Source organism: Oryzias latipes, chromosome 9 (assembly GCF_053564925.1).
Source record: "Oryzias latipes strain Hd-rR chromosome 9, Olatipes_Hd-rR_3.1".
Lineage (NCBI taxonomy): Eukaryota > Metazoa > Chordata > Actinopteri > Beloniformes > Adrianichthyidae > Oryzias > Oryzias latipes.
Window position 1 is genome coordinate 22,735,807 of NC_136245.1, and position 12,510 is coordinate 22,748,316.

The window sequence follows — 12,510 nt, forward strand, 5'->3', positions numbered from 1 at the left end:
GGCCCTGGCCTGGGTAGCGGATGTTATCGCCCAGGGGGCGGTTGTTGTTGTTGTTGCCTGCTGCCGTGTGGCTTTGGGGGTTCTGGCTGCCGCGGCTGCTGAGGCGGGGGTCTTGGTGTGGGGATGGCTGGGCTCTCTCTCTCCTTTTCACATTCCACCATCCATTTTAGAAGAACATAAACACTCAATTGAGCACAGATGTTAGCTCACCTTTGCACTAATAGTTTGCGTGATTGATTGAATGAAATATTTCACACTAGTTGGTTTGAAGGCATAAGTATGCATGTTACGGCCCCCCGACAGGCAAACCTGTCCCAGTCTAGGGGTAAATCAAAAAGGGGCCAAAACATATGGACGATGGACACCAAAGTTTAGGAACACGGTTTATTAGATGGTAGAAATAACCTGTGTCCTATAAAACAGAAAGCAATAATTACTGTGCTGGTCCCAACAAAAGACAAAACAAAGGGATTGGAGCCTTGGCCAAACAGAAAATAATTCAGGGAGACAACTGACCCAGCCACGTTGACCGTCGGAGTCAGCAGCTCCCTGCTAAGGCTGCCTAACAAAATGTAACTATTGAAACAAAATAAACAAAGCCCGCAAATAAGGACTACCAAGGTCCAACCCCAAACTAAAATAACAAAACCCAGCAGTATAAGACTGCTGAGGACCAAGAGGGAATCAAAATGGAAACAACCAACCAGCACAGCTCCAACTTAAACCCACTGCTCCTCAGCCTCCTGCTCTGCTCTGCTCTGCTCTGCTCTGCTCTGCTCTGCTCTGCTCTGCTCTGCTCTGCTCTGCTCTGCTCTGCTCTGCTCTGCTCTGCTCTGCTCTGCTCTGCTCTGCTCTGCTCTGCTCTGCTCTGCTCTGCTCTGCTCTGCTCTGCTCTGCTCTGCTCTGCTCTGCATGCCTCTCCCTTTGGTTGTGGCCTCCTATGACTTAAATACCTGGCAGGTGCTGATCAAGATCATTGGCCACACCTGCCAGGTGAGCAGAATGACAGGGGATGCAGCAAAGCAGAAGCAGCAAGACATAACAGTGAACACTATCTGTATTGTGTACATGTTGACATGTGGACATTTTTGCAGCTAGCAGATGTGTTTATAACATTTAAGTGTGTGTGTGGACAGGCCCCGCCCTTTGAGATTTGTATTACATTTGAACCTTACCGTAGTGATAAACATCCAGTAGCTTGTTGCTTTATGCTGCTTCATGGTTTTATCCCCCCCCCCCCCTCCTATGACAACCCTCCTACCCCTGTTGTTAAACCCTCCTAATAACCCCTGTTGTTAAAGTAAAATATGTTCAACACAAGAGGCCTTCAGCTCTCATCTGTCTGCCCAGCTGTTGGACAGGACAAGTTAAACAAAACAAAAACAAAAAAGGAAAATCAAAGCTTAGTTATAAAAGAATTCTTAAAAATTTTAAATTTCAGCTTTTTCACCACTTGCTGATTAGTAATAATAATGTGCAGCTCTGTCATAAAATAATCATTCACCCTAAAAGCCTTGGGAAGTTAAAAAAAAAAAAGTCATTTCATCCATATGCATTAGCCTTAAATCATAAAATACTTTTTAAAATCACACAAAGCAATTGCAGGGTAATAATAAAACCTAACAGCAGGTGACAGAGAGACAACAAAGAAGCTGCCAAAGGCAGGTCAATCAATTAGCAGAAATTTGAAATGACAAAAAAATGACAGTTATAAAAGTTTGATCCCAATTTTTAAAGCAAAGATGTGAAGAGAATTTTCTGATTGCTTTCATAACTTTAAAGATTGTTTACCAACTAGAATAGGAATTTAAACTAGGGTTGGGAAAAAATTAAGATGTGGCAATAGATCATCCCACTGCTCTGTGCAATAGCAGAGTTGGTCTAGTGCAACCAAACATCTGTGACAAATGTGTTTATGGAAGGATCTTAAATTATGAGAAGTGAAATGACGAAGGTAACTTCCTTCCACTTTCGGCTTCTCCCATCAGGGGTCGCCACAGCGAACAAGTCGCATGGTAAATTTGGCAATGTTTTACGCCGGATGCCCTTCCTGACGCAACCTTCTCAAACCGGGCTTGGAACCGGCAGAGGTAGAGAAGGGAACAGGGAGCAGCCCGGAGTCGAACCCGGGTTTCAAGGACGGAAGGCGCCGCAAACCAGCACGAGCTAAACTGGCTCGAAATGACGAAGGTAACCATCCAGTGAAAGTTCAATATAAAACAAATTAATAAATGGCCAAAGAACAACAAAATTTGAACTTGACAATAAAACCAAGTGAAACCCAGGTCAATAAAGTAACAAGACAATCTGATTGTGAACAGTTCAAACTGTAGTCTTGATGAACAGGGTGCAGTGAAACAATGGGAAACAGCTGTGGAGAGAACTTAAATCCAGATGTTTACAATTAACACATGAGGAGAAGCAAAACAATAAACCGCAATGAAACTAAATGCAGAAACCTTCCAAACTAAACATGGGAAAATAACAAAACCGTGAAAACAGAGACTAACAATTCTGCATCTGTATTTAGAGGAACCTAATTATTGCAATATTTATCACTTTCCAGCCTCACTTGTGATAGTTCTGAAGAAAGTGGAGGTAAAAGTTGATGAAATACAGAAATCAAAAGGTGACAGTAATATCAGTAAAAAAGTTCCTGATCTAAAATGATGTATTAATTAAGCTCAATGTCAGCAGCAGTTTTACAGTTTGTAGTAGTCCCTACTATGAATTATTTCGTAATCATTCAAGTCCCACCATGATCATAAAAGCGTTTCCAAAGGTCTTTTAATTATGATGTCATTTTTATCCAAAAGGACAAAAAAAACTGCATTGTTGTCCCAAGTGAATACATCAGAATGGATCAGAGCAGGGAGCTTGTGACCTGCTCAGGTTTTTCAAACTTAATTTTTTATGTCTGCTCCCAATTGACAACAATTTGAAAAAAGAAATACTTGGAATCCAATTGAAGTTAAAATTTCTTTAAATATGTCCTACATCATCAGAAAAATGCCACAAGAACGCATTAAAAACACCAAAAACCTAACTTCCATCAGACTTTTTTTTTAAATTATAGAATGGCTGTACTGTTAAATGATACAATTTGCTGTGAAGTGAACTGTATTTCCCATTACTAATTACTACCAACAAAACATAAGCACAAGATAAAAGTGAGTTTTGACGAAAATTAACATAGGATTCCTTCGTAGGAAAAGTCTTGTTTTTAAAAGTATTTCATGTCATCACTGAAGTTACTTAAAAAATAACTTTGTCTAACATCACATTCCACTTTAAGTGTTTATAGTTTCACCAAATGCATTTGTTACTCAACATTTTCCTGCCCAAATATTTGCATTGTAGACCATGAGGAAAGGATATCAATTCAAAGATACTTTTTCTTTTGTGTGTCTCTCTCACACACACACTCTTCCCCTCTGCTGGATCTGCACCAGCAGAGACAGCACCGATTGGGAAAGCCATATGGCAGGTAACAAACCAAGGGCAGGCTTTATGACAACACTGTGCCGTGCAGGCTCTTTGCTGCTTCATCCAAAGGCTAATCTGATTTAGCTGCGCCTTCTAGAGAAGAATGCAGACCGCATATCAGCGTAAATATGCTATAAGAGTTTTTAATGCTGCAGCGTCGTCATCTCAATGGTGTGAACAGATTCTGAAAGGGGAAAGTGATCACAGAAGCAGGGTAACTCAAATGCATTCAGGCTGAATAGGAATCACTGCTCTAGCACGTCCATCAAAACATTGAATAGTAGGCAAAACCAACAGAAAACGATGATCTTTTCATCCTTAGAAGAAACAAACACATAATTGCTGTACTCTTACTGCAAAATAAGGATTTATTTGCTGCAGTACAAAAAAGTCATTTGTTTTTGTAAAGAACCTGGAAGAAATTCTGAAAGTGCAGTTGCCAGAAGCAGGGCAAAAATGTCACATATGTCACATAATAAAAACACATGCATGTAGAAAACAGGCACTGTTCGATTTTTCTAAATCTCTTTTTTACAAATACCTGTAAGAGATCGAGATCTCATCTGATAATAGCCAGATCATTAAAAAAAGACCTGCTTTTAAAATAAGAAGTGCTGCATTTTTTCACATTTGTCTCTCCCTAATAACTAAATACAGGGAAGACGAACAGTGAAGGCTGCAGAGTGAGCCTAAAACGAATGAAGGTGTAGGAGTTTATCCAGTGAACTTCTGCCATCTAGTGGCATCCCAGAGCACATGAAGTCCAACTGCAGCAAAGTCACCGTAAACAAGCAATTTTGACAGAATTAGGGTCAGAAAACATCATACATTGTTAAAAAAAAGTAATTAATTTTATGCAGCGGTCAAGCTAAGTAAGCTTATCACCAATGTTAAGCCTTGTTTCTACTCACCAGCACAATACTGTCTGTTCTGCTCCATTATAAAATAGATCCATTAGGTCAACCAAACCGTGCCATTTTTGGGTCCTCGTTGGTTGTGGGTGCATTAATAAAATGGAATGAACCGGTTAGGGCGGAGCTACCAACCTGTTGATTCGCTGAAAGTCATTAGGACAAAAGAAAGCTTCAAGAAAGTGTCTGTATTCCTCTTCGCCTCACACAATCTTCTCTCAAATACTAATTGCCCTAACCCCGCATGCGCTGTGACGATCCAACTTTTAGTGGAAACCTGAATTGCCGGGACCATTCTAAACCAGACCGCTTAGAGGAAATAAGGCTTTTAAGGATCATTGCCTTCTGTCCTTGGTGTCTGTATACCTCCTGCAATTAAAAAGGTTGTTCACCTTTTCACATATACTGTCAGGGGTGCCACAGTTAATCAATCACCTTTCACTGATTCACATAGGTGGTTTGGCAGAGAGTTTTGCCCTTCCTGACACAACTTTATACTTTCAAGGCGCAAGGCTACGAGATAGGCAGCAGCGCAAAAGATCTTGCTTAAGGACCTACACTGGATTTTGGCACATTGCACGCCCTGGGAAGCAAACCCAGGTTTCCTGGGTTAATATGAAGTTTTTTACAAAACTTGGAAAAACGTAAATAATGTCTATTATTTTATACTAAAATATTTTCCTATAGCAGTGCAAGATCATTAATTCAATCTTAGAATTAACTCTACCAGTCCGTAGCCAGGACTGGTGTGATGTGGTCCCTTTTTTCTGCTCGAGCCAGAGTGCCAGCAGCTGCTTTCTAGACCAAAGAGAGCCAAGATGTCACGAAAGTGTTGATTACTGTCTCAAAGTGCCACTTAATCTAAGCGGCTTTACCTTCAGCAACTGCCTCAAAAAAAAAAGCTTGACTCTAACAATCAATTAAAACAACTGTCCATTTGTTAACCAAGATTTCCAACAGATAGTTTAAGATGTGAAGCTACAGAACCCAGATCAACTGTGGAGGACTCACATGAGCTGCTTGAACCAAACACCATCACTTCCATCTTAATGCGATTCAAACTTAAAAAGCTTAAGGCAGTCCAGTCTTTAATGTCTTTCAGAAATGACAAAAATTTAGGGCCAAACCAACTTTTTTAATTGGTAAATACACCTGCTATTGCCAGTATAACAATGAAGGAAAAATGTGTTTTCTCAGAATAAAAGTCAGTGAAAGGAGGTACAGAGGGAATTAAAGGGGTCCTTAAATAGAGCCCGTGGAACCCCAAAGCACAGTGAAGCAGAAAAAGAAAAAGATCATGAAATTCTCACATGTATACTGTACCTGTACTTAAAACAAATGTCATTTGATAACTTTTCAGGCGTCAGAAACACTTTTTCAATCTGGGCTGCTTGGTGAAGAGGCAGTTAATGTCTCAAAACAAAGGAGGTGTGAGGATGGGCCCCTTCTTGCTTCAGATTTCTTGAGAATACTAAGGCCTTTCTTGTGTACAATCGCTTTTTAAAAGTCAAAAGCAGAAACAGACTACTTTGGGACAGTGGGAGGAAGGTAGCAGCCCTCTGAAAGAACCCATTCAGGTATGTGTGCAACAAACTCAACACAGAAAGACCCCAGCTGGATCATAAACCAGCAACCTTCAGTCTGTGAGACAACAGCATCAACCACCAAGCAATGCAATTTTTCTTTGCAAAATGTTTTCTGTTCACAATACAGTTAAATAAAGTAGAATACAGTTTGCGAATACTTGCCTCCATTTTAAATCACCTAATGTGTTTTTGAAAAGTGCCACACCTCCTTTTGCTAAACAGATGGGCTTTGCCGTGACTAACTTAGTATTTAGACTGGAAAAGTCCATTGGTCCAGAATGAGTCTGCTTAATTTGGTCCGGATCGAGTCCTGATTCTTGTGTTTGGTCTGTATTTAGACTGCCATCTACTGCACTTTAATGTTCAGAACCAAAGGTTATAAAGAAAAGCACGTGATCTATTTAGACGTTGGCCAAGAATTACAAGGGCGGGGCAACGCAACAAGAGAAAGAATAATGGAAGTCCTCACTTTGCAGTTCTTGTCAGGATAGTTCACTTCTTCAAACTTTATATTTTACAGACCAGTTTCAAACGTCTGTATCAAGGTCAAGTACAACCTTTTTTTACTTGCTTCTTTGGTTCTTTGTAATGCTGCAGGGGGGTTACTGAGTAGACGGCGACTATGAGGATACGCTGATAAGTGTTTGACACATAGATTGTCGGGAAAACAGTGTGAGAAGCAATGTGTACAACGTTAAAATATGTTTCAATGAGCCTGCATTCTTCTGACCAGATTTCAATGAGTTGATGTTTGTCATTGTCATGGTTGCTACGTTCCTTCTCAGTTTACATCCAACCGCACCATTTTGGTTCAGTTGTTCCTCTTTGAATACGGAGCCTATTCAGACTCAGATAATTTAAAGCGAGCCGAAGCTCAGTCCGACTGAAAACAAACCGAGACCACTTCAAAAGATGGGTCGGGGGGAAAGAACAGTTCCTAGTTATGGACCAGGGTCCACTTGAGTGTTTTCAGACTGAAAATTTGCTCCAGATTATTGGAGGGAAAAAACCCTGTTTCACCTTAAGCAAACTCCATGTGTCCTGTCTGAATACACCCTCAAGGTGTGATGTAAGTTTATTAAATAACCACTAGATGTCAGACTAGAGTAACAAGTTACAACTCCAAGAAGGAGACTGAGAATGAAAGATGACAATCAGATATCAGGCCAATTGCAAAATTGACAGTTTTACTTTTTAGCTTTAAATGTACTGTTGACAGTATAGGCAATGGCTTAAGTTCAACCCCTCATAAACATATACACAAAATCTATTAACAGCTTTTTAAAACAGGGAATAATGGTACAAAACTTAAAACAATAGAAATACAGTATTCAAAACAACAGATTAAAACTTTCGGCATTAATGTAGTCATTTGGGATTTTATCAGGTAAAAAGGAACCTCTGAAGATGATTTTTGATCCAGAAAACCTAAAAAACCCTGAGTAAGGGAGACAGTGTTGTTTTATTCTACATAGGCTGCAACGTTAAGTGCATTATATAACGTTCCTCTTTGCATAGTTTTCTAGTTTTGCTACAGCCCAAAACACCACATCAATAGGGATCTTTTTCTTTAAAATAAAATAATGAATACATGAATACATTTTAGCATATATATTGGCTTATCTTACTTTTGTCTATCTTGATATTTTACGGTTCCAATATTGTGACTTTTGTTGTGAGTAAATATGCTTGCAGGGTTAAAAAAATCCTTGGTAAATATATTAAAAACAATTTCTCCCAATCTGACCCTTGGTACAGATGCAAGAACTTTCTTTCTTTGTGTTGTACTGTGTTGTAAACTCTTTTTCTGTGTTGTTTTATGAAGAACAGACTATTTTAAACTGTTATTTTACTCTTTCTTTATTATGAACTTTATCACATGTTCTAAAAAAGATGAAAAACAAAAGAATAAAGAATTAAATACAGTTAAATAGTTTTCTATTGCAACCTTCATTAAATTAGAGTTTCAAATAATGTTAAAGAAATGGGAATCTGAATGAATCACTCTTCTCAAAACATTTGCTGAACTAAATGAGTTTAGCTGAGTAGACCCAGAGATCTTGCCTTGAGCAAAAAAAAGCCAAGAAAAGTCAACAAGAACCAGAGGTGAAGGACAGAAAATTAAGAGAAGAAAGGAAATAGAGTAGGAAGTGCAGAGGAGGAGGAGGCCGGAGGCTGGTGTCCCCCCCAGCAGTCAAGACACGTCCCTGTGGGTCCAATTCCCTTCCTCTTAATTCTCCCTCCTGTCATTCCTCATCTCCTCCTGAAGCCCACATCTTATATGTCTGTGTGTTTTTCTTCCATAGTTCCTTTTACATGGCCCCTTTCTTTAAGGAAATTATTCCACCCTCCCTTCATGTCTGTCCATCTTATCCTCACAGGTGGCAAAAGAACACAGACGAGCCTAGTAGTTGACCCACCAACAAACAGTTTAGTGAGCATAAAGCCAAAGACAAGAGCATCTGGTGATGTTGTTTACAACAAAAAAAAAAACTCCAGCTTGTGACACTACACCCTCTGTAAGACGTTAATGCAATTACTGGTTATCTTTTACAAGGTGTAACTGAGCCAAAAAATAACTGGTCCCCACTATGTCCCAATCTGCTCCTTTGGATGTACAGCCCGCCTCTTTCCACCTGTCTCCTATTCTTCCTTTCTAATCAGGCGTCCCTGCCAATCAATCTGATTGCCATGACAACATTTCATGCAACGCCCCCTCCAAACACTGCTGCCACCAGCCCCTATAAACAAAAACAAAACAAAAAAAAACCAAGCTAAATTCCGACAGCTCAGGATTGATGAGGGGGAGTGCTGTCAAAGGCCAGAAATTAGATTAGGATAAAGCATGTGCATGTGCACACACACATACACACACTCATGCACGCGCGCACACACATCCTCATCACAGCTCTGAGGCAGCAGGTGCTTTTGGGTAAACCTTAATTACATGATCTCTGATTTCTCTAATTGATATGGTAATGACTATGTAATTAATGCAAAAGCAGAAATACCAGCAGCTCCCTTAATTAATGGATTTATTTGATTAGATATCCTGCAAATTTATGCAGGCTGCCATACAGCAAGGCAAAAAAATAGTTGTTTGTTAGTGTTGCTACTACTGACAAACCATGAAAACCCTTACTCAAACACAAACTTGTGTAAAGTTGATAAAAAAACAATCACCAACTGAAAATATCTGCAACTTAATGGTTGGTGTTCTTCTACATCAGTTCTGAGCAGATAGGTGGCACTATTGGGCTACTTGCTAACTAGCTGGCATGTATGATTTCAAACTATTATTGATAAAAACAAAAGTTAAAAAAAGTTGTATTTAAAAAATGGTTTAAGAAATATACGTCACAGCTTCACCTAAAGTAACAAGAAAAGTTAACCCCCTTTAGAAGATTGTGGAAATACATGTATCATCTAAAGATTAATTGAGTCAACTATAGGTTAACTACTCAATTCAAGTGAAAACATACGTGGAGACTAGAATAGTTGAGCCATGTCCATTAATAATATCTGTAATATAGATAAAAAAAATAATTATCTGAAAAAAAATATAAATTCAAATTACCATTATGTCACTTGCAAATATAGAACAAGTCCCCAAAATGTCATAAGTAAATGTAAAGTCACTGCTACACTTAGGTTGTGACACTTCAGGGGCATCAACTAACACGTAACACAGACCATCAAAATGAGGTCTGTGTTATAAAATTTTGAAGATTTTCTGTGTCAACCACTTATTAAATCAAGTGAAAACACGTGTGGAGACTAGACACACGTGCAAAAAGGCTGTAAAAATGTAAATATCAGGAGGCTTGGCACTGAAAGTGTTGCCGTTGTTGGTTTTCAATTCACTCTAAAGTTGAATTTAAAGTTTTATTTTAAAACATAAAAAATAATAATTATAATTAAAGAAAAACAAAAGGCAAATTTCCTAATAGTGTCACCTGAAAGTCACGTTTGGAGAGTATTGAAGAGGCTCCCGGACAGCACAGCAGTAATGAATGGTGGAGAGTTAGTTGGTGGTTAACTAACTTACCTCTGAATAATGTGTTTCTTGCGGGGCCGCTCAGGCCACGCTTGATGGATGGCCTTACAGAAGCCGGGTCAATTAGCCAGCCTGCATTTGCCATCATGTAGCTGCAGACAGCATTGGGAGAGCTCCCACCTCTGTCACGCGGCCTGGCTGTAATTAATCACCAGCGCGAGGCCTTCTCACCTCACGCAGCCGCGCGCTCAAACAAGCGATACATACATTTGGCCTAAATTACATCTGTATTCCTCTAATCCGGCTAATTGTCAGTATATAGAAGACATAAAACGCTCCCTGCCAACAGATCTGCCCCACTTTACTACCCTCAACATGGGTAAGTGCTGTGAACACCATCACAGCCAATCCCAGAATTTTCAAAATAAAATCCCAACTTCAAATATTAAAGTTGATTTAAGATTGAGATTTTCTTTTTTTGTATTACAGGCTTCATAGAAAACGTATTCAAATGACTGGTTTTTTTGAAGGGATGTCTGTGTAATGAAAATTTATTTGAAAAGCAAAAGAAAACATGTTTTATTGAAGGGTAAAAATGTTTTCTCGTCCATGAATTTGTTTCTTATGCAATTTTAGTCTCTTCATCCTCAAAGAGTTGAATGATTGGGAGTCTGGATACATCCCTGTGTAAGCAAAACTCACTCCTGTGGTCTGGGCCAAAGTAGGAGGATGACAGATAATGTTTGGGTTGTGGATATATGTGTTGTTACTGTATTGTGTGTGTGTGTGGGTGTGTGTGTGTGTGTGTGTGCGTGCGTGCACACCGCGCGTGTGTGTGGCGCTCATGCACTAGGTTTGAGCCCATGAGTGTGCATTAATTGTGAATGCTCGTGCATATGTGGGTTTGTGCACATGTGTATTTTCTGTTAGTGGTGGTCTCCTGGGGCAGCTCTGTGTCTGTCCCATCTGCCACCCCACTCTACTGACACCCAAGGGAATGGCAGGGAGAGAAAGGGGGGTTTCATTTTGGGGAGGGAAAAAAAAGAAAATAATCGGGCTCCATTGGTCTAATGGGCAACAATGCAGCTTTTACTGATGGGCCAAAGGCAAAGGACACTGACTGCGTTTGTGGAAGCCAATCTACCAATCTATTTGACAAAACAGCAGGCCACCCCTGTCAAGCTCTGCTTCAGTATACGTAATAAGGCAGCACACCCCTGAAATTAGGCCTCAAAAAAGAAAGGGGGTGTCTTTTAAGCACATGCAGGCAGACACCACAAATACTTGGGGCTAATGTCAGCCTAATGCTTGGCCATGCTGTGGCCGCAGGGCTAATTGGGTATATAAACACAAACATATCCCTTGAGAGGGAAGAAGGGAAGGACTATTTTCTGCACCTTCCATTGTGGGAGAACACAATGCTTCAACTCCAAGAAGAAACTCATCATATTTTAGCAGTTGCTATTATGAAAGATGACACGCTTGTGCTCTCGTACACCCGGCAGCTGGATGCTCTGATGTGAATGTGTGATGTGGAATGACTCGGTGGCAGGTGGCATCTCATGCTGTCTTTATACAAACTGTGATCAGAAAAACGGTAAATGGCACCGCTGCGCTCACGAGAACAGCAACAACAAAACAGTCATATGAAAGTGGAGCATATGGCTCCTGCACCACTGGGCAGAAGGAGCACTCAGCAAGACGAATGCTTAGGTGCTGGCAACAACGCTGACTTTAACTTGTCAAATTAACAGCATATCAAAGGAGAGACAAAAAGGAGGATGCAGGTGCCAAGTGTTCTTTGGCGGTGACACCAAGAGAATCTGCGACCATTGCAGCAGAGGTCAGATCAGACACCACCCAAGGGTTTCCAGTCCACGTCTGTCACTGTCACCGCTGAAATACACTTTGCACATTTACAAACACTAGGAGTTTGAGTCGGTGCAGACATGTGTCCACTGGGTACCAACCAACCCCCGCACTGCTTTGAGGGCTATGTTAATGAAACAGTTGCTGTTTCCTGGCATAACATTAATTACCCGATCAAAATAGAGTGGGTAATTAACTGCCCTTCTTTAGCAGTGCTAATTACATTAACAGAGAAGGGCCACAGTAAGAGAAAGGAGAGGAAGAAAAGAAGGGATGAAGCGGTACCTAACAAAGACGAGGGGGGGGGGGGCCACAAGCCCTCCAAGTATCCACATGTGTGTGTGTGAGTTTTAAAGGAGAGGAAGGGGCCGTGTTGGAGGGAGACTCGTGGTTCTCACTTGGGCCCCCAGAGGCTTGGTCCTCCGAGAAAAGCAGGCTTATTGGAGAGCAGCGAGATAGGAGGAGCACGGGGGGGGGGGGGGGGGGGGTTGTTTATCTTGACATGCTCTACTCAGTCTTTTACGCTCGCATCACAATTAAGATGCTGCAGCTCATCAACTATGTGTACAAAACAAAGTAACAGTCTGCACGAGCACACAGGTGATGGGCACAGTCAAAAATAGATCCAGCCACACCTTGAGATGTGGAGTGAACCTTGCAG